Genomic DNA, 22,508 nt, shown 5'->3' with positions numbered 1-22,508 from the left:
TCCCCAAGCCCAGGTAGAAGGAGGAAGAGGAAATCAGGTGACCCATATGACATCCCACAAGCACAATAGAGATGCAATTTGCTAGAATGACCCCTTACCCTTATGAGACAATGCTGAGTTGATCCCTGATAATTCCAACAGCACCCACCACCCTCCATGTGTGGCCAGAAGGGGAGACTGTAGCTCCCATCTTCCCCAGTCAGAGAGGGTAAGCCTATCATCTGTTGATCAATGGGATATAGTGAAGTTTGTGGTGCTCTCTGAGCTTGGTTGTTGGCTTGCAGGTGTTTCATCACCCAACTAGGCAACATCATCAGTGCGAGGGAGGTTGGGGCAGCAAGCCCCACCCTCCCTCACACTGATGATGTTACCTAGTTGGGTAATGAAACACCTGTAAGCCAACAACCAAGCTCAGAGAGCACCAAGGACTCCACAGTTCAACCTGAGCTACAGAGATTCTCTTCGGTTGGAATGGGATCTAGACAACATTTCTTGCAAGAGACTCCTGGCAGCATGCCCAAAGGGGTCAATTTCTCATCCCAAGAGAGTTAAATGTAATCCCCACTCAGAGAAAGATCCATGGAAATCCATGCCTGCCATTCTCCTTGCAGATGACTGAACAGCAGCTGCTTACTTTTCTTCAGCTCTGTGTCTTTCTGGATCAGGCCTTGGTTTCTCTCCATTCAAGCAACCGTAGCTCCAAAGAAGGGCAGCAGCAAGCTGATGGTATTTAGTAATCTGAGTAAGACTCTCTCTATATATGGAAGTTCTAGGTCCAGGACCCAACCAGCATAGCTTTCACTCTTATATACGCTTAGATGGGTTGGCCATATTTGCAGGGAAATGGAAAAGTGATAGTCATCTTGCCATATCTGGAGGGCAGCAAAAGTCTTAATATCCACAGTACACTAACCCACAATGCAGCTTGTGAGCCAGCATTGACAGTTCAGTGGAATTGACCAATTGTGGCTTACTCAATAAACCATGGTTAAACCAACCACATCTTAGCATGACTTGTGAAGCCAGTTATTGGCTGGGTTCACACAACCCCCTTAATCACGAACAAGCCAAATGCATGTTAAGCCAGTGAGTGGTGCAAACCTAATCAAGTTAACTAGGTTGGCTGGACTAACCATGGGAAACCCAGACCAAGAATTCACTGAATTTTGCCCTGATCCTGGCAATATTTCCTGTGCAAACAGTTTCAGTGGTACCATAGAAACATGGGTTCCCCTAACTCAGAGTTTCTCAACCATGGCAACTTTAAGATGTATGGACTTCAACTCCCAGAATTCTGGCTTGGTTGAGGAGGTTGAGAAACACTGCCCTAACTAAAGAGAAACCAAGTTGGTCTCTTGGGAAGCTGGTGGTTGACCAAACCAACATTGCACGCCCTCAAGCCAGGTCGGCATGGGCTTCCTCCATTTCCCCAGGAGACATCTGGGGGTGCCTCTCTGCCTTCTTCCCTTCCACCCTCATCTGAATGCGGGTCTCACACCGCCAATGGGGGAAAGCGCTCCGCTAATCCCTCTTGGAAGTTCCCATAATGAGGATCACGGTGAACATGTAATTGCTTTCATTCTTTTCAGACCACGCTTCGGTCATTAAGGGAAGAATCACAGCATAGATAGTCAACCGTTACCAGAGCTCAGAGTCGCTCAAGGGACCAACTATTTGCAGCGCTCTCTTACAATCCTTGTCAAAAGCAAGAAGAGAAAACTCTTTGATCTCTGCTATGCAAATTGCTCGCAGAGAAGGGATCAAATCATTTGGTGAATCATGCAGAGATGGAGATGGACAGGAAAGGTGGAGAGCAAACCACACAATAAATCAGTTTATTGTTAATCATTTTCAGAATTTGCACATTGATGTGGAACCATCAGCTCATGAAATAGGTCAGGTGGTCATGACTTGTGAAGCCACCTAATACTAACCAAGATGAAAGTTACTCAAGCTGAGCACCTCAGGCCAATTTTCCTGCAAGGCATTTCACCACGCTTGAAGTTCACGGTCTACAGATGAAAGGTGAGAATTCCCTAACCAATAAATATAAGACACCCCAGGGAGATTTTATTTTTGAGTTCAACCCTCTTGACCATATGGGTGGATATGTTGTTCTTTGTTAAAGCCCATCTTTCATTTTATTTGTGTATGCATTTGTTCCATTTCTATAGCTGCCCAACTCACAAAGCAACTTCAGTATCATTTCTTTGTAAATCATTTTAAAAAAAGAGAAAAGAAACAAGCAAAAAGAAAGAAAAAAAGAATTGGTGCAAAGATGTATCAGTAAGCAGACAAAGAAGTTACAGAAATTATATAGTTAGTATATCACTGATGAAAAATTAAGCATAAAAAACAAAACAATTTGGTTATTTTTATATATAATATGCATATATATATATATATATATAATAACTTCATATTCTTGAAACTACATCTGAAGTCATTTGTCTGCAGGTGAGGTCAAAAAAGGCAAGATGGCAGCCACAGCAATACAATCAAAGCTCTGCCCCTCTGATCATGTGGTCACAGCCTCCATCTTGGCTTTTTTGACCCTGAAACTGCAGTGAGGGAACAGGGTAGCCCAGTGTTTCTCAACCTCAGCAACTTTAAGATGTGTGGACTTCAACTCCCAGAATTCCCCATCCAGCCATGGGGAGCTCTGGGATTTGAAGTCCACACAACTTAAAGTTGCTGAGGTTGAGAAACACTGGGGTAGCCATTGACTGAAGTTGCTGTATTTCCATCATCCCTGCATAGTGCAGGATGTGAACTAGATTACTTCAACATCTCCCAACTCAATTAATTCTATAATTCTTGGTAAGAAGAGATAATTTTTCAGCAGGTTGGAGTTTCTTTTTAAGAAATTAAGCAGGGCTTCAGAGTTCTATCCAAGTAACCAAGAAAAGCCATTGTTTTCTTATGGACATCACAAAGCATCTGTAGATGAGTTCAGGTTACTGTGCATTTCAATTAATTTAGTCTTGCTGGTGATTTTTTTTTCTTTTAAGAAGCCTTCATAGTACAGTTTGCATCTCCCTGGATTTCACTGTAGCATGGATTTGGTAGTCTTATAGAAAGAAATGAATATCTTTCCTTCGGGGGAATGAAGGTATGGGGGGAGTAACAGGATGAGCCTCCCAAAAGAATTCAGTACAATGGAAAAGATGCTCCTTTAAAATGCAGGCAAGGTGGCACAGAAAGATTAACATCTCACTGGAGTGATGGCTGAAATATAAATTCGGGTTTATGCCTTGCAAACCAGTTTATCAGCCTACGTTTTCTGCACAGATTCCAAATTCTTTCTACCGGCGTCTTCCCTTTCCCTCTCCCTGGCTTGCTCCCTTTGTTGCCCTGTAATAGGGCCTCCAAATGCAAAAATGATATGCAAATCTGACATTTAATTTAGATGTATCTAAAGAGGCTGCAGGGGTGTTTTGCTGATCGCAGAAAACTGTCTGCAGTCACACTCATGAATTCTTTCTACCTCCCGCCACTCTGTCTAATAACCACCTGGATTTGGCGTCGCCATGCCTGGCCCCAAATCTTCCATCCATCATCGTCCAAATAAATATTGCTAATATAAACTGTGCACTGATGTCAGCCCCGCTTCCTTCCTCTTCACCTTTAATTTCCACTGCAGCTATAATCCATTGTAACTGTTTACAGCCTGGCTGCTCCTGCATGGCCAGAATGAGCGGAAAAACCCAAAGGGGTTTTTTTTAAAGCTGCTTTTTCTCAGGATAGATGCAACTTTAGAGGTATTTATTCAAACTAAAAGAGACCACTGTCTTCTTTGGAATCAGCCCCTGCATACCAGCTGTCAGTGCTGGATTCCCACCACTAAACCCTAAATCTGGGTTTAAAAGCCATGATACCTATGTTTACCTACTGTCACATGTGATGCACAGACAAATAAACCATATCGTGGCTTGATGTGAGGGCCTGGCTCATGCAACCTGGTAAGAGAACGGTTGGGTTCTGACAAACATTGAGTCAAGTCTGGCTCTGGCTGATTCTGTGGACATCTTGGCCTTGATCTTTGGGGGATGTTTGTCAACTTCCCAGGCTAGCCTACAGACCTGGGACTTCCTAGGGGCCTCCAGCTGAGTACTAACCAGGCGTGATCCTACTTACCTCTTCAAGTTCAGCCAAGGTTGGTTGGGCCCAACTCCAATTTAGTTCAGTCAAGCCCACAGAGCAAAACTAGACAGGATGCACCCCAAGAGTTCTTTCAAGGTCCCTGCCCTCACTTGTTAAGATTTGTGCTTGCCAATTGGTTTTCTTAATGACAACATTTTCCTGCAGGGCCTCCTTATCATCCAGACAGGCCCCTTTCGAAATGAATGTTATTGCTTTCCTCTGATGGGCATTTGGTGGCTCTTATGCCACGAATGCACACGTTGGTCCTGACCTTAGGGTGTCACCAGCCATAAGACCTTATGGGTCTCCAGGGTTAAAAGTATCACCCATCAGCAAGAAGGTTACAGAGCCCAGAGATATGGGGAGCTCAGCTGGTTCCAGGATGTTAAGAACAGGGCTGTGCACAATACCCAAGAAGGCCATCCTTCTCATCTGTGGAACGCTGGCACTTTATAGAAAAGATTCGCCAGTTCTGTCACACTGAGCCCAGTCCCCGCCCCCCTGGCACGCCACTACCATTTTGTCTGAGGGGGAATAGATTTATGTTAGTGTTGCATTTTATTATGGCAGCATCTCATGTCTGCACGTACGGGCATGAATAAAAGATGGGGCCGCAAATGGCGAAAAGCAGCTAATTAATTAATCGAAGCACAACTATATATTCTTCCATTAAAAAGGAAGAGCATCAAATAAAACCCAGGCCACCTAGGAGATGCTGGAGAATGAAGCAAATTAGAATGAAGATCAAGAGCCTGCGGGTCACAAAGAAAGCGGGCGGAGTGCCGGGACTGTGTGTCCCAGCCAATCAGGGATCCAGCATCAGACGCTGGCAGCAAGGGCCAGATTGGAGGAACGCCCGTGTAAAAGCCTTTTCCTTGTAGCTGCTGTTTTAAGAATAATCCATCACCCAGCGGGTCTCTGTGGCTCAGAGTGTACAAGAAAGTGGGTCTCCATGGTCCTAGCTCTACGCCACAGTGGCTTCCTCGGAGTTGAATGCTCTGCTCAGCTGATGCTCAGTTTGTGCCTTGGAGATCTGCCCCAAACTAGGTCAGTCACCCAAGGCTAGGCATCATCTGGGTCAGAACAATGGTACAGGTAACCCTAAAAGTACAAATCCCATGATGCAGCTCGACCATTAAGCCAAAAACATATCTGTCTTAAAACCCTCTCCCAAAGCATGTAACTAGCAACTTGCAGGGAACACTCCAAGGGCGCCCGCGCCATTTTCACAACAGTGACTCTTTCCCCTGCAGTGCCAGCTGGTAGCTTCATTGTAAGGCCTTGTGCAGATACTCAGCTGGCACCTTGGATTAAAGACCCACTTATTTTTATTTTGTTTACACTAGCATCTCTTCAACACTCTTCCCCTTCCTTCAAGGATCTCAAAGCAGGGGCTAACAGCACTGAGCTCCAAGTGGCGAACAAGGGTATTTTTAAAAATGAAAATGAAATTAATGTAACTAAGCAAATAATTTAAACACACTGACGAAAAAGATCAAACAGGATTCGACTGCTTAAAAGCATATTGGCAGCCGAGCCAACGTGCAGAACATACCCAGTTTGCGGAGTTCACGTTGATTTGATTTTGGAATGACTTCTGGCATTTACTTTTAGGGTTAACCTTTCTGCTGGCATTCCCCTGAGACTTTGGAATGACTGAATTTCATAGACGGATGGGTGGGGGGGGGGGAGAGAGAGAGAGAGATGCATTCCATTCATTTATTCATGGAAAGCAAGAGGGAGAGTAGAGGGCATTGTGAATGGCCTTGAAGGACAGGAAGAATCAAGGCAGCTGTCAGATAAGAGGGGTCTGAGCCCAGGCCAAGAAAATAAGGTGAGAAAACGTCTCAGACAAGCCCCTCCTGAGTTTACATGAAGATAAAAGGAGGGAGGAGGAAGCACATTCAGACGCACATGATTCTGTTACTAGAGCTATTACAATAAAAATAGTCCTGACCTATATGGCATTGGTTTCTTAGTCTGGTCTATCTTGTAGGATGGATGGATGGATGGAAAAATAGATAGATGGATGGATGGATGGATTTCATTCAGGGATGGATGGATGATTGGATGGTTGGATGGAATCATAGAGTTGGCAGGCCTTGGTTTTCACTCCTCTGACCATCCTTTGGCTTTTCTCTAAGCCTGTTCCGGTTTGTCTTGATTGCTCTTAAAATGCAATGCCCCCAAACTGCATACAGTGCTTGAGGAGGGGTGTGATCAAGGCAGAATAAAGTGCAACTATTGCTTCTTATGATCTGGAAATTGCCCTTCTCTTCATGCAACCTGAAATTGCATTTGCCTTTTTGATAGCCACATCACACTGCTGACTGGAGTTCAGTTTACAATCAACGGCAGGACTCCCCCAAGCTCTCACAAGCGCGATCACCAGACTGAGGTATCCTCCTTCCTGCAACTGTCCGCCTGATTTCTAAGTGAAGACTTTTGCATTTGTTTCTCTTAAATTTCATTCTGTTATTTTCAGGGTGTTTGTCTAACCCAGCAGGATTGCTTTGCACTCGATCTCTGCCTTCGAGAGCACTGGCTATCCCACCCATTTGCAAATCTGATCCGCAATCCTTTCACCTCCTCCTCTGAAGGAAAGAGAGAAATGGAGAAAAAATTCCTTCTTGATCTACTGGTGCCCTCAAGGGAAAAGGTGTTTATCACTCTCTTGCCAAGATCTATAGCCACCTCTTGTGGCACCCCCTGCATGTTCTGTAATTAAATAAATTAACACCAAGACCCATTTGCATAGAATAAAGATAGCACCTGTCAGCCAACCAAGCTGTTTGTCACCCCATTTCACACATTTATTCTGTCCAACCATATTTGTCCTTCTGATGCAAGCATCATATTCTTGAGGACTGTCTTGTCAAACCTGTTGCAAAACTCTCCCTCCCCCCACCAGAAAAACCCCCTCCCATGCTCATTTAGTCGTTTCCCCTGCTCCATTCATGGAAATATTCTTACGATGGCATAACAGAATTATTATTATTATTATTATTATTATTATTATTATTATTATTATTCCTGCTGCAATAATAAGGCCAAATTGAGCAGAGGCCAGCAAGAAAGAGTCCATGTTCTTTTTTTAAACACCAAGAACACCTTCCCCAGAGATAAATTCCCGCAGCAAAGAAGCCTTTTTTATCTACTCAGCTCCATCTGAATCCAGCCGTGATGGATGGCCATAGCTTTGGCGCATCGTTCTACTCAATGCCCGAAGCAGATGGGGCTGCTGTTCCAGAGCTCCATCGATAGCGAAACACCAGAAACCTCTGGAAAAGAAAAAAGAAAAAAGAAAAGGATAATGCTAATTGGAAAGAATCTATCTCAGCTAGGATGTTCGTTGCAAATTAATTGTCATTTATCTTGGATTGTTTCTTTCATTTAAGAATAAAAAGGCAAAGAAGCAGAATGTGTAACTGGCTGATTGTGAGATTACGGGGTTTTTTCACCCCTGCAGCATTAGATGACATGAGAAGTGGCTTTGGCTGACATTCCCCCTCTTCTCTTCTGGGGGAAGGTCCAAGGAACTTACCATCTCTGCCTAGTCATCCTTTAGCCCTCCATCCGGTCTCTTACCAAACCCTCATTTGCAGCTCTTGTTCACAGCAAGGCAGTCACCAAAATAAATGACTCTATTGTTTGTCAAACAAAACAACCTGAACTTCCGTCTCTTCGCCTCGTCTGGGGACTCACTTAGCAAGCTGTGAAGACAGCAGAGCATGTTTATGGCCCACCTGCAAAGCCTCACGCTGGTGAGGTCAGCCACGTCGACAGGCCTTTCTGCAGCCAAGTCCTAACGCAACAGCTCCAGAGCGACAAAGGGTTGAGTGTGCACACAGGGAAGAGCAGAAAAGCAGGGGTGGGTCTTTATTCCTGTGGATCAGAGAAAGTGGACCTTCCTGATTCCCAGGGGACGGTGCACCTCCAACATTAGCCAGGGAGCTCTTAAATCCCCAGGTCCCATGACATTGATCCCCTTGGTTCTCCAAGGCTACGTTCACACATCACACTCAACCTGCTTAGTGTGAATTAACTCCCTATCTAGGAGTCCACAAGACTTGAGTGATGAGCTATGCAGAGATGCTGGGTGGGTTTGGGCAACACGCTGAGTAAGGGGGAACCCTAACCAAGCTCAACGCTAACTGCCAAGCTGTGAACGTGGCCGCTGGAGTTTGAACTGATATGATAAAGCACGGTTGGTGAGCGTGGCGATCTCTCCCTGGTTGCTCATTTCAAAACTATCTTGTCCTGGAGACCAGCTGCTAGCAAGCCCAATGCATTTGACCCATGCTCAGGGGACATCCTTGGATTTGCATGCTAGGACTGAGTTATGTGTGTTAAAGACAGGTTTCCTCCTTAATCAGCCCATATTCCTACTTAAGGTTCCAGGAAATCGTTTGGAGAAAGCGAGGGTTCCGCTTCAGATTGAAGCACCACTCCTTCTCTTCGGAGGCCCTGGGGGGACTTGCCACCTGAAGGGATGTCCCTCCAGCAGGAAAGGTCCTTGCCATGACTCTCCTCCTCTGAGGAGCTCCCTGGGTTCCACCACTTTGTTCTTCACCCAACTTCTCTGAGACCCATTTTTCATCGGGGGTTCTCCCCTTGGCTGCCTTGGGCTTTCCTTGTTGTGCCTTTGGCTGCCTCTTAATCATAAATCTAGCCAAATTTAACTTCTTGCGGCTGATCCTTCTGACAGTAATGGCCCATTAACCGACGAGACATAAAATTGAAAGTGTAAATCTTGCACTGGCGGGGAATTAGAACGCAGGTTTGAGGATGCAGGCCATGAAATCTCAAATAAGGGCTGATTAACATCTCCTCCCTGGCTCTCTTGTGCACCTTCTCCAGGACCAGGGAAAGAAGGTCCAAAGGGCACAGCATGAAGGTGCCAGTGGCAGTCCCACTGCCTCTCTCCGAGAAAGGAAGGTACCACTAATCTCATCCGTTCATGGATTTATTTATAACCGTGCTTGGCTCGCCTTTCATTCAAGGCAGTCCCCAGATGAGATGCACTAAAATAAATAAGTATCCCAAACTACCACAAGTGGGAAAAAAAATCACCCAGAATTGCAAAGAGTCTTTCTCTGATGCCTGAATAACAAAAGCAGCCCATCTTTAATGGATGAAGAAACCTACCAGGACTTGCGTCCAACCATCTCTGGGCAGGGAGGGAAATCATGGGTAAAATTTCCCAAAAAGTTGGCCTTGGCTGAGCCAAAATAACTTTTGTTTCTTGGCTTCTCCCTTGACCTTTGGCTGAGCATTTCTTGGGGAAAGGGGCAGATAGCTTTATTTTGGAAGGTAAAGAGAAGGGGAAGGAAGTTCCCTTGTGCCTCAGAAACCCCTGGATGGGGCCTTCAGTCAAGACAGTTGTGGCTGCACTGAGCCCATGTGTGGCCATAGAAAAATCAAGACATTTTTGGCCCCAAGGATGGAAGCAAGCTCAGCACACAAGCACAGTGCAGCCACTGGATGACAGCAAAGAGACACAGAACCGTCTAATCTTTGCTGCCACTATTGGTTGTTCCGGTGCCTGCCAGCTCAGATCTGGTGGCCCTACTATTGATGCAACTTCTCAGGGAGAGGCCACCAAGCACCTCCCCAGCAAGCCCTGGCCACCCCAACAGGTCTCCTTCCATGAACAGAGCAACCAGCTCTTGAACTGACGTGAAACGGTTGCCTTGTGGCCTCAGAGATCCACTCAACTCCTACAGCCTGCTGGATGTGCAAAGCGCACTCCCCAAGTGGTCATGCCTAAAGCCAAGGGTCTTAACCCATGGTCTGTGGGATGCATGCACTCCTCCAGTCAAAAAGAAGGAAGGAAGGAAGGAAGGAAGGAAGGAAGGAAGGAAGGAAGGAAGGAAGGAAGGAAGGAAGGAAGGAAGGGAGTATGAGGGAGGGAGGGAGGGAGGGAGGAAGGAAGGTTGGTTTCAGGCAGCCTAGAGGGATGACTTTCCTCAATTATATTTTTCTAGACAGGATCTTGAAACATTTTCACACTGTAACCCAGTAATAAAATATTGGTGTTCTGTTGCCCAAGTGGCCAAACTGGAGGGGCTCCATTTCGTAAAGAGTTGTTTAAAACACATTGGTGTCTCTTGGCATGCAGTGATGCCCTTCGTCTTCTTCTTTTTGCTTCACTGGAGACTTTTGCATCAATGAATGAAAAGGCCACAGCGTCGCAACCCTCGGGCAAACGAACTCATCCTCAAATGCCCCTCTGGGGACCATTGGCATGTGAGACCCCTGCCTGAACCGGAGGGCAGGGCCATTTTATAAAGCTATGAGCAAATCTGGCTGCTCGGATCTGGAATCACCCAGCAGGGCTGAACAGCAACGGAAGAGGTTAAGAGCTGTGCTGCCTTTTACTGCTTACAGACATTTCCCCCACACACACACACAATAAGGGGGGAAATAGGAGAGGGGTGAGAAAACACTGGAGGGTTGCAAATGGAAAATGGCATTGTGTAGGTGCCCCTCCTCTGACTGAAATGCAATGAATGAGGTGAGGCAACGGCATGATAAAAAAAACCTTCCTGGGAATCTGCACCAAGCCCATCTGGGGAATAACCAAACTACAGTAGCTTGTGATTTCCATTAATGGAAGGTTAAAGCTTGGGGGGTGGGGGGGAGAGTTAAGGCTGGGGAGACTGCAGAATTAGAAAGCCACCTCTTTGAAATCTTACTGTCCTGTCACTTCATTCCTGAAGACAATGCCCCCCACCCAATGGGTTGCACTGCAGCCCCCTTCCCAGCCACTTGACTGAAAGTTGACAGACACCTTTCCTAGTCCTGCCTGGAAATGCCTGCAAACAGATGCTTGCTGTGGAGCTGGATTCCTGGGAATGTGTGTGGATCCTGGTAGAATACGACGATCTTCTCTATCTTGGCCCTCTCTGCTGGATTTCTGCAGGGTTGAGTTTCCGACCGTCTTGCCTCTGGGTTTTTCAGCAAAGGGCAACAGTGACCTCTGCTGGCCGCAGGTGGGAACACCACTGTCTCGTAGGTTTTATCTATCTATCTATCTATCAAATTTGTCACCACCCATCTCCTCCGACCGGAGGGACTCTGGGCGGTTTACAATACAGAACAATAAATATACAATAAAATTCTAATAAAATCCCTCTAAAACAATTTCTCAACTGCCCCAGGTTTTCCACCCCACATGCTCCCTTGTCCACAGCAGCCACCCAACATGTACATTAGTGTTTCTCAACCTTGGCAGCTTTAAGATTTAAGGCTGGAGAATTCTGGGAGTTGAAGTCCACACATCTTAAAGCTGCCAAGGTTGAGAAACACTAATGTACAGGGAAACAGCACATGAACATTAGAGAAAAACCAGAGGAGAACAATTATTAATCTGGCCCAACACATTTCAGATATGGACTTTTTTCAAGGGCACTAGGAAAGACAAATGTAAAAAGATGGTAACACCCATGAAAACATTACAATGATTTGCTATACAATAAACAGGTCAAAATGCTCACCCTCTTTCCAGGTTACAGTGACTTAAAAGCATCGCATGGATTATTACATAATGTATCAGACCCATGAGAAAAACCTTCAAATATGTTTAAATCCAGCGAGCTGGTCTCCATGAATCTAAAGAGACATATGGTCTCCAAAAAGTGCTAATTCATTCTTCATGCTAACAAGGATAAACGTCAAAACATTAAAAAAAAACACCACATTCTGTTACTGCTCAGTTACATTCCTTTTCACAGATTCCATGTCTTTCCTTATGCAGTGGATAGCAAAGCCGTGAAAATGTTCACTTGGGTAAATTGCTTTAGCTCCAAAAAAAGTTATTTAGAAAGGACATTTTGTCTCAGAAGTATTGGCACACGTTCATATTGATTTTTTTTTTAAATCCATTTATGCAAGGGTTAGGGACGCGGTGGCGCTGCGGGTTAAACCGCTGAACTGCTGAGCTTGCTGATCAGAAGGTCGGCAGTTCGAATCCGTGTGACGGGGTGAGCTCCCGTTGCTAGTCCCAGCTCCTGCCAACCTAGCAGTTCGAAAACATGCAAATGTGAGTAGATTAATTGGTACCGCTTCGGCGGGCAGGTAACAGCATTCCGTGTAGTCATGCTGGCCACATGACCCTGGAAGTGTCTATGGACAAACGCCGGCTCTTCGGCTTTGAAACAGAGATGAGCACCGCCCCCTAGAGTCGGACATGACTGGACTTAATGTCAAGGGAAACCTTTACCTTTACCTATGCAAGGGTTAGGATAAGATTCTTACACAGAAAAACATGGGTATATGTTCTCAAAGGAACCTGACTTTAAAAAAAAAACTGGCTTTAAAAAAACTCCTGGAATGTCTGTGCAATTTTGCTATTTGCTTAAATATTACAAGAAAAACACAAAAAGATATATTAAGAACAAGCACAACTTCCTTCTGTCACTTTGGCTAAGACCCGACGCACTGGAATCACTGCTAACGGGCAAGGGGGAAAAAAGCGATGGTGTAGGTGGACCTGAAAATGTGAGTAGCCCCCAATACCTTTTGATCCTCAGCCACAATGCATTTGCAAAAGTCAGAAAGCGCGTAGTCTGTTTCCTATGAAAAGCCCTTTGGGAGGCCTTCTTCTGAGCTTATGGGAAGAACTGGAACCTTGAAAAAAGTTTTGAAAACAACTTTGAAAAAAGTCTGGACTGGAAAGGTGTCCAGGCTGATGGGTTACATTTTTCTTCACCTGAAGCTCTTACTCCTCCCTGCCTGTGTTCTTTAGGGTCTGTCTTCCCTTTCTCCCTCACTCAAGGCAAGCACGATTTTTGACATTGCCCTGGGCTGAACCCATACAGCTGATGGGCCCAGCGCAGCCCAGAAGCCAAAGACAGTGGGCCACCAAGCTTCCAAAAGTTCTGAAGAATGTCGTAGCGCCTGAAAGGTCTCACCTGCTTTCTTGGATGAGGTTCCACAACCAAGTGATGCAATAATAACCTGCTTCATCTTTCAGGTACCTCCCAGCTCTTCATTTTGTTGCAAAGGACACTTGGAAACAGTTTCTAATGCCCTTGCAGGGAAAGTGGAAGATTCCTGGAAGGCCCCTGAGATGCTTGGGAAAGCCCCTGAGCACATGGACAGCGAGTTGCTTGGAAGAGCGGGCTGTTGCACAAGAACCAGGCTGCAGTCATTCCCCACAAATCTGGGACCTTCTGCGTGGACTCTGGGTGCATCGCTGCAACTACCCAGCCCACCTGAGAGGCACCACTGCCATGTCCAGTATCAAAAGGCAGAAGGACCCTGAGGGACCCTTGCAAGGGAGGACCTAGGAAATTAAGGTCTACTTGAAAGTACTTCAATGCCGGGAAGACTTTGCAGCCTGACCAGGCTTGATGAGTACCAGCTAGGTAAGGATAGGGCAGTGGTAACCACCAGTATAACATGCTCAGTTGGGGGCAGCTCTATAATGGGGGGTGAGAAGAACCCTGGGAGACAGGAGGAAGAGCCACAGCCAGATGGAGGTCAGACAAAAGAGATCTTAGCCCTCAGAAAGAATGGGGGCAGAGAAAGCATCTCAGAAGGGACCCTCCCTACTTCTCTGGAAAGCACAAGTAGTCCTCGTTTAACAGCCACAATTGGGACCAGCAACTCATATCCAGGGTTGGGTTTCCAGCCTACCTCCTTAAGGCAGTGTTTCTCATGGCTGGCTGGGGAATTCTGGGAGTTGAAGTCCACACTTCTTAAAGTTGCCAAGCTTGAGAAACACTAAGCCAATGAGTGATGCAGCTGCCTGTTTTAGGAATTCTCAGTCTGCAGCTTCAGGAGAAAAGCTATTGAACTGGCTTGGTGGAGAAGGCCTTTCTATGCCCTTACTCCCCCTTTCAAAGAAGGGGAGAATAGTTCATGATACCTGGAAATATTTAGGGCACTTTCACACTTGATTTAATTCCTACTTACAGATCTGGGGCTGCCGTTCGCATCTTTGGTCTTGATTTATCTCAGACGTATTTCTGCACGTCTAGCGGTGCCAACAGGGAATGTTGTTGTTGTTTATTCGTTTAGTCGCCTCCGACTCTTCGTGACTTCATGGACCAGCCCACGCCAGAGCCTCCTGTAGGTCGTCGACACCCCCAGCTCCCCCAGGGACGAGTCCGTCACCTCTAGAATATCATCCATCCACCTTGCCCTTGGTCGGCCCCTCTTCCTTTTGCCTTCCACTCTCCCTAGCATCAACATCTTCTCCAGGCTGTCCTGTCTTCCCATTATGTGGCCAAAGTATTTCAGTTTTGCCTTTAATATCGTTCCCTCAAGTGAGCAGTCTGGCTTTATTTCCTGGAGGATGGACTGGTTTGATCTTCTTGCAGTCCAAGGCACTCTCAGAATTTTCCTCCAACACCACAGTTCAAAAGCATCGATCTTCCTTCGCTCAGCCTTCCTTATGGTCCAGCTCTCGCAGCCATATGTTACTACAGGGAACACCATTGCTTTAACTATGCGGGCCTTTGTTGTCAGTGTGATGTCTCTGCTCTTAACTATTTTATCGAGATTTGTCATTGCTTTTCTCCCAAGGATTAAACGTCTTCTGATTTCCTGACTGCAGTCAGCATCTGCAGTAATCTTTGCACCTAGGAATACGAAGTCTTTCACTGCTTCTACATTTTCTCCCTCTATTTGCCAGTTATCAATCAAGCTGGTTGCCATAATCTTGGTTTTTTTGAGGTTTAGCTGCAAGCCAGCTTTTGCACTTTCTTCTTTCACCTTCATCATAAGGCTCCTCAGTTCCTCTTCGCTTTCAGCCATCAAAGTGGTATCATCTGCATATCTGAGATTGTTAATGTTTCTTCCAGAGATTTTAACCCCAGCTTTGGATTCCTCAAGCCCAGCTTGTCGCATGATGTGTTCTGCATACAAGTTGAATAGGTAGGGTGAGAGTATACAGCCTTGCCGTACTCCTTCCCAATCTTAAAGCAGTCCGTTGTTCCGTGGTCTGTTCTTACTGTTGCTACTTGGTCGTTATACAGATTCTTCAGGAGGCAGACAAGATGACTTGGTATCCCCATACCGCTAAGAACTTGCCACAATTTGTTATGGTCCACACAGTCAAAGGCTTTAGAATAGTCAATAAAACAGAAATAGATGTTTTTCTGAAACTCCCTGGCTTTTTCCATTATTCATCGGATATTGGCAATTTGGTCTCTAGTTCCTCTGCCTTTTCTAAACCCAGCTTGTACATCTGGCAATTCTCGCTCCATGATCTGCTGAAGTGTGCCTTGCAGGATCTTGAGCATTACCTTACTGGCATGTGAAATGAGTGCCACTGTTCGATAGTTTGAACATTCTTTCGTGTTTCCCTTTTTCGGTATGGGGATATAAGTTGATTTTTTCCAGTCTGATGGCCATTCTTGTGTTTTCCAAATTTGCTGGCATATAGCATGCATTACCTTGACAGCATCATCTCGCAAGATTTTCAACAGTTCAGCTGGGATGCCGTCGTCTCCTGCTGCCTTGTTATTAGCAATGCTTCTTAAGGCCCACTCAACCTCACTCTTCAGGATGTCTGGCTCTAGCTCACTGACCACACCGTCAAAGCTATCCCCGATATTGTTATCCTTCCTATACAGGTCTTCTGTATATTCTTGCCACCTTTTCTTGATCTCTTCTTCTTCTGTTAGGTCCTTGCCATCTTTGTTTTTGATCATACTCATTTTTGCCTGGAATTTACCTCCAATGTTTCTGGAAGAGGTCTCTTGTCCTTCCTATTCTATTGTCTTCTTCCACTTCCGCGCATTGCTTGTTTAAAAATAATTCCTTATCTCTTCTGGCTAACCTCTGGAATTTTGCATTTAATTGGGCATATCTCCCCCTATCACTGTTGCCTTTTGCTTTCCTTCTTTCTTGGGCTACTTCTAGTGTCTCAGCAGACAGCCATTTTGCCTTCTTGGTTTTCTCTTTCTTTGGGATGTATTTTGTTGCCACCTCCTGAACAATGTTGCGAACTTCTGTCCATAGTTCTTCTGGGACCCTATCTACTAAGTCCAGTCCCTTAAATCTGTTCTTCACCTCCACTGCATATTCCTTAGGAATATTAGTGAGCTCATATCTAGCTGATCTGTGGGTCTTCCCTAATCTCTTTAGTCTGATCCTAAATTGTGCAAGAAGAAGTTCGTGATCTGAACTACAGTCAGCTCCAGGTCTTGTTTTTACCAACTGTACAGATGTCCTCCACCTTTGGCTGCAAAGGATGTAGTCAATCTGATTTTGGTGTTGTCCATCTGGTGAAGTCCATGTATAAAGCCGTCTCTTAGGTTGTTGGAAGAGAGTGTTTGTTATGCACATTGAGTTGTCTTGGCAAAATTCTATCAGCCTGTGTCCTGCTTCGTTTTGTTCTCCCAGGCCATGCTTACCTGTAATTCCCGGTGTCATTTGACTGCCCACCTTAGCATTCCAGTCTCCCGTGATGAAAATAACATCTCTTTTAGGCGTGTCGTCCAGTAGGTGCTGCAGATCCTCATAGAACTGCTCTACTTCAGTTTCTTCAGCATTTGTGGTTGGGGCGTATATTTGGATCACTGTGATGTTAGATGGCTTGCCCTGAATTCGAATTGAGATCATTCTATCGTTTTTTGGATTGTATCCAAGCACTGCTTTAGCCACTTTACTATTAATTATGAAGGTTACTCCATTTCTTCTGTGGTCCTCTTGTCCACAGTAGTAGATCTGGTGGTCATTTGATGTGAAGTGGCCCATTCCAGTCCATTTCAGTTCACTGACGCCCAAAATGTCTATCTTTAATCTTGACATCTCACCAATAACCACATCCAATTTGCCCTGGCTCATAGATCTTACATTCCAGGTTCCAATGGTGTGTTGATCCTTAGAACATCGGATTCGCCATTCACCACCAGCACCGTCGGCCGCTAGCCGTCCTTTCGGCTTTGAGCTAGCTGCGTCATCACGTCTGGGGCTAGTTGAGCTCATCCTCTGTTCCTCCCCAGTAGCATTTTGACCATCTTCCGACCTGGGGGTCTCATCTTCCAATGGTATACCAACATATCTCTGGTTGTACTGATCCATTTAGTTTTCACGGCAAGAATACTGGGGTGGGTTGCCATTACCTTCCCCAGGGATCGCATTTAGTCTGACCTCTCTGTCATGACCTTCCCGTCTTGGGTGGCCCTTCACGGTTTAGCTCATGGCATCATTGAGGTGCTCAAGCTCCAGCACCACGACAAGGTAACGATCCTTTGCTGAAGGCCAACAGGGAATAGTTGCATTTAAACTGTCCATTGCTACATGCACTAAATATTGTTGCTGCAAAAGGCAGATGGTATTCCTCCAAATATTTAATAAATCTCCTTTTCATTTTGTCGCCACAGGAGTGTATGTGTTGCAGGGCCTCCCTGTGTTTTGCATTTTCAGTGCTTCTTCCTGTGGAATCCTCAAATCCTATAAAACTTGCAAGATCGAATGAGGGAAGTTTAAGGTTTTTGCTTTCCTTGAAATATGGGAAGTTTGTGGATTGGTGGCTACAAAACTCTGCAGCTGAATGCATAAAATTTTCACCTCCTGGGAAAACTTTACAGATAGTCCTCACTTAACAACCATTTGTTTAGTGGCCGTTCAGACTTCTGACAGTGCTGAAAAACTGACTTACAACCGGTTCTCACACTTATAACCTTCACAGCATCCCTGCGGTCATGCGATCACAATTTGGGTGCTTGGTGACCGGCTCACATTTATGACCATCGCAGAATCCCATGGTCACATGATTGTCATTTTTGACCTTCCCAGCTGGCTTCTGGCAAGCAAAATCAATGGACAACCATGTGATTCTCTTAACAATCACATGGTTCGCTTAATACCTGCAGTGATTTGCTTAACAACCGCCACAAAGAAGGTTGTAAAATCAGGTTGGATTCACTTAATGACTACTTTGCTTAGCAACCAAAATTCGGGGCCCAATTATGATAATTAAGCAAGGACTACCTGTACCTCCAAATCATTTCCTTTTAATTCTTTAACTTGGCCATCCTTCCTTCCTAACTTTATCTTGCTATTTCAACACAGCAGTGGGGGCAGAATCTGAGAAAAGTAAAACAGTGCTTCATGTTACATATCCCAGGAAGAAATGGTAGAAATCTCTTGTTTTCAAGTTGAACTGGGGTTGGTCATTTCAAGAAGGGCATCTATCAAATGCATACCTCAAGCATACCTTTAAAGAAACAATGGGATGAATTATTTAGTTTTATTTATAAAATGCCTAGGTCATTCCTTCCTTTAACAGTACTGGGCAGCTTCTGAAATTGCTATCAATGCAATCTAAATCATAAAAATATCACCAAAACGAGACTAATGTAAAACACAATCATTGCATATCTAAAAAGAAAATCTGATACAGAACTCAGTTCTAACTGGAAATCATGCCAAGGCTATGATTTAATCCATGGATATATGCCATACCCCAAATTTACATTTTTCTACATGTGGGGAGTCGATATCTCAAATTTACAGATAATTAGATTTTCAGTACTGATTTAATTTATTGTTCTTTATATTTTCAGTTAGTGATTTATACTGGTAATCAAGTATCTTTAGTTTAAAGCTTAACAGGGGTTTTCAGTTGTTTCTTCAATAAGTGATATAATTTATAATTGTACATAATGTTCTATTGGAAAATTGTAATGTTTATGACATTTTAGATCCCTTGTTTCTTATTCACATTTCACTAATTGCATTCTGCCCCTTAACTGTTTTTATATGTCTTTTATTTCTTTTTATATTCTTTCTTTAACATTATTATTATTATTACTATTATTATTATTATTATTATTATTATTATTGCTGCTGCTGCTGCTGCTGTTACTACACTAAAACCAGGATTGTGAGCAGTAGGATACTAAAAGACATAAGGAAATAAATGCCGTTTGAGTCCTACTCCTGAATTGTAGTAATAGGGAGTGTCCTTCAACTCCAGCCATGGATGGACCCACTGATGCCCTACAAAAATAAGACTAGATCAGTGTTTCTCAACCTTGACAACTTTAAGACAGGTGGACTTCAACTTCCAGAATTCCCCAGCCAGCCATGCTGGGAGTTGAAGTCCACCCGTCTTAAAGCTGTCAAGGTTGAGAAACATTGGACTAGATGGTCCATCAGCAGCTTGGGCTTCAGAGGTATAAGACTTCATACAAGCATCAAGAGCACTTGGAACAGGGTTCAGAAGGCAACTAAGGAAACCATTTTACGAATCCTCAGTTATGCTGTCACATCCCAGCATGCACAATGTCCAGATTGTCTCCAAGGGCTGCCCCATGAAGAGCACTTTGCAGTAGTCCAGCCTTGAGTATACCAGCATGGGAGTCGACTGGTCTTCTCATTTCCTCAGGGGCAAAGGCCAGCCTGGAGAATGATCTTACAGAGCTGTCCTCCAATGGTGCTGGATCTATGGAAGAGTCCCAGCCTGCAAATAAGTTCCTTAACAGAAGTGCAATTTCATCCAGAACAGGATTGTCTCCCAAATCTTGAGGTTCAGCCCCCGAATCAGCGACAAAGACCTCTTGTCTCTATTTATTTTCAGGTGATTGTCTCCCATGTCCACAGTTACCACCTGGAGACACAACAAAGGCCCAGGAGATTTTCAAGGGGAAGCATAATGGAGTATTTTCTGCATATTGACAGCAAGCATCTCCAAGGTGGTGAATGTGCCTTCCTAGCAACTAGAACAGGCAACATACAAATGGATGTCGATAAAGATATATGGAGAATCAATGGTATGACAGCTCTTGTGGCTCAAGAAGTCTTCCTTTTCCTGCATATGCCACCTCTCCCCTTATTATTCCAGAATATTTCTTAAAAAGAGAGAGAAGCTTTCCCCAAAGCCGCCACTAGATGTCAGCCTTGCCCTGCTAATGACCTCACCTCCCTCCCTCCCTCCCCCTCTCTCTCTCTCCCTCCCTTTCACCCGCTGCTGGAAGTTGCTAACTCTAGAGGAGAACCCGGGCAAAACAAGGTGGCAAAAAAGTCAGGAGGGGCCTGGTAGCCCCTTCTTCCATGACTGAAGGCATACACTGCAGCTCCCGAACGTTTATGCCTTTCAGTCAAAGGTCTTATTCAGAAAAGGGCCTACCAGATTCCTGATTTATTTATTTATTTATTTATTGGCCAGCTTGCAGATTTGAGCCATTCTTCAGGCCGGCCTTTGCCCCTGCAAGACAGAGCCCCATCTGAGGACATAAATGGAGCCACCCAAAAATAGGGGAAACCAGAGATCTTCAGAGCACCACGTAGGGGGCAGGTTGCAATTCGTTACTTGAAGTCCACTTCCCCACTCGTAGGTGGCATTTAGGTGAACTGCAGTCCTTTGGCTGGCCTTGCTATTTGACAAAAATCATCCCTTTATTTTTAAAAAATGCAAATATGACTAGTGGGGAGTCTGAGCCTTTGCATTCCATTACAGGTAGTCCTCGACTTACAACCATTCATTTAGCGACTTTCAAAGTTACGACGGTGATGGGAAAAGTGACTTGCAACCAGTCCTTGCACTTACGACCACCACAACATCCCTGCAGTCACATGATTGAAATTCAGTCACTTGGCAACCAGCATGTATTTATGACAGTTGCAGCATCTTGGGGTCACATGATCGCCATTTGCAACCTTCCCAGCCAGCTTCCAACAAGCAAAGTCAATGGGGGGAGCCAGATTCACTTAACGACCACATGATTTGCTTAAAAACCATGGCAAAAAAGGTTGTAAACTCGGATGTGACTCACTTAACAATTGCCTCACATAGTGATGGGAGTTCTGGTCCCAATTGTGGTCGTAAGTTGAGGACTACCTGTAAAAGTTAACAAATTTCTAAAGAAGTTGAGTTGTGATATTCCATAAAAGACACGTTTTCTGTGCCTTGGAGAGATGTCCTAGTTTATCCCACACACTTGGGCACTTCCTGTTCTGTCCATCAGCCTCTAAAATAACAACTGTGTCTGGGGAGACGGCCAGGAACCCCTCCCATTTCTTAACACTTCTCCATCTGCTCGGAAAGGAATGGTGTTCTGATTTTAATAAGCCAAATCACTTCCAGACAAGCTTTGACTCTGAAGGATTGTGGTAACATCAATAATCCAGTTGGTCCACTATAATATGATTTGGATGGATACGTCTGTTCTTGGACATGAGAGCATAGATGTCCAGAAATGTCTTCTTTACATGCTTAATGAAAAAATGATGTTCCTTCCACCGAACTATAAATTCATTAATAGGAATGTTCCAGATAGTGGAACTCCAGTTCCAAGGTTCCAGCAAGTAATTGCAGCAAGCAATTTGTGAAAATGTTAGTTGTGTGTCCTCTAATCCTACTCAAGGCTTCTGTTTCCTCTGGCTGCTGTCCCTAAGGCTTTTACTCTCCTCCTCCCCCAAAATTTTCCTTCCTGGATCAGTGGCTTTAATTTAATATTTAATTTATTTAAAATTCAAAATTTTATTTACTTTAAAAAAGTTTAAAATTATTTAAAATTTAGTATTTTATTTTTTTAAAAAATTAAAATGTTTTATTTAGTTAAAATTTAATATTTTAAATTTTTTTGATAATCGTCTTTTAATAATCACTTTTCTCTTTTTATAACAATCGTTTTTTACTCAGGTGCTGTTTTTATTGCATTGCTGTACACTGCCCCAAGTCGCCCAGCGTGAGATGGGTGGTCATATAAATGTGAGCAATCAATCAATAATCAATCAATAATATCCCAACCCATTAGGGATCCCTGTAAATTTTATAACCCAACCCATCACACGGAGCTATAATGATAATAGCAGAGAAGGGAAATCAAAGGGGTATAAAATAAAGGTTCCCTCTAGCTGAACTCCATTCTTGGTTATTACATGGACTTGCCTATTTGTATTTTTGGCAAGAATACAGAAGCAGTAAATAAAAAACTTTCTAGACTGGCCGGCCTATAGATTTCCTGGTTGTCTCCAGCAATAGTCCTGGCCAGGGCTAATCCTGCTTAACCTTTTGCAGGGGAACCAACTTTTGCCAAAGTCTGCCACCGGCTCTTGCCAGCTCCAGCCTGAGAGGGGCACAGCTAAGCCATGAAGCACCTGCTTTGCAGAGGGACATTCCCATCTTCTGGGGTCGCCTGGTGAGGTGCTTTGGGCAAGACAGGTGAGGCATAGGGAGCTGGCCGGACCCAGGGTCTGGCTGTGGGAGGAAGTCTCTGGTAATCATGTGCCCCCAAAGGGCACCAGGTTGGAGAAGGCAGTCCTCTGTGGAGTGTGCACACACAGCCTCTCCTTTACCACCCCGCTTTCCAGAAGGATCTTAAATCCAGGGTTTGTTCTGCAAAGAAGGAGGCTTCTGTGGAGTGGTGGGAACGTCTTTTCAAACAGAAGAGTCTGTTTTT

Source organism: Candoia aspera, chromosome 9 (assembly GCF_035149785.1).
Source record: "Candoia aspera isolate rCanAsp1 chromosome 9, rCanAsp1.hap2, whole genome shotgun sequence".
Classification (NCBI taxonomy): domain Eukaryota; kingdom Metazoa; phylum Chordata; class Lepidosauria; order Squamata; family Boidae; genus Candoia; species Candoia aspera.
Note: the sequence above shows the minus strand (reverse complement) of the source record.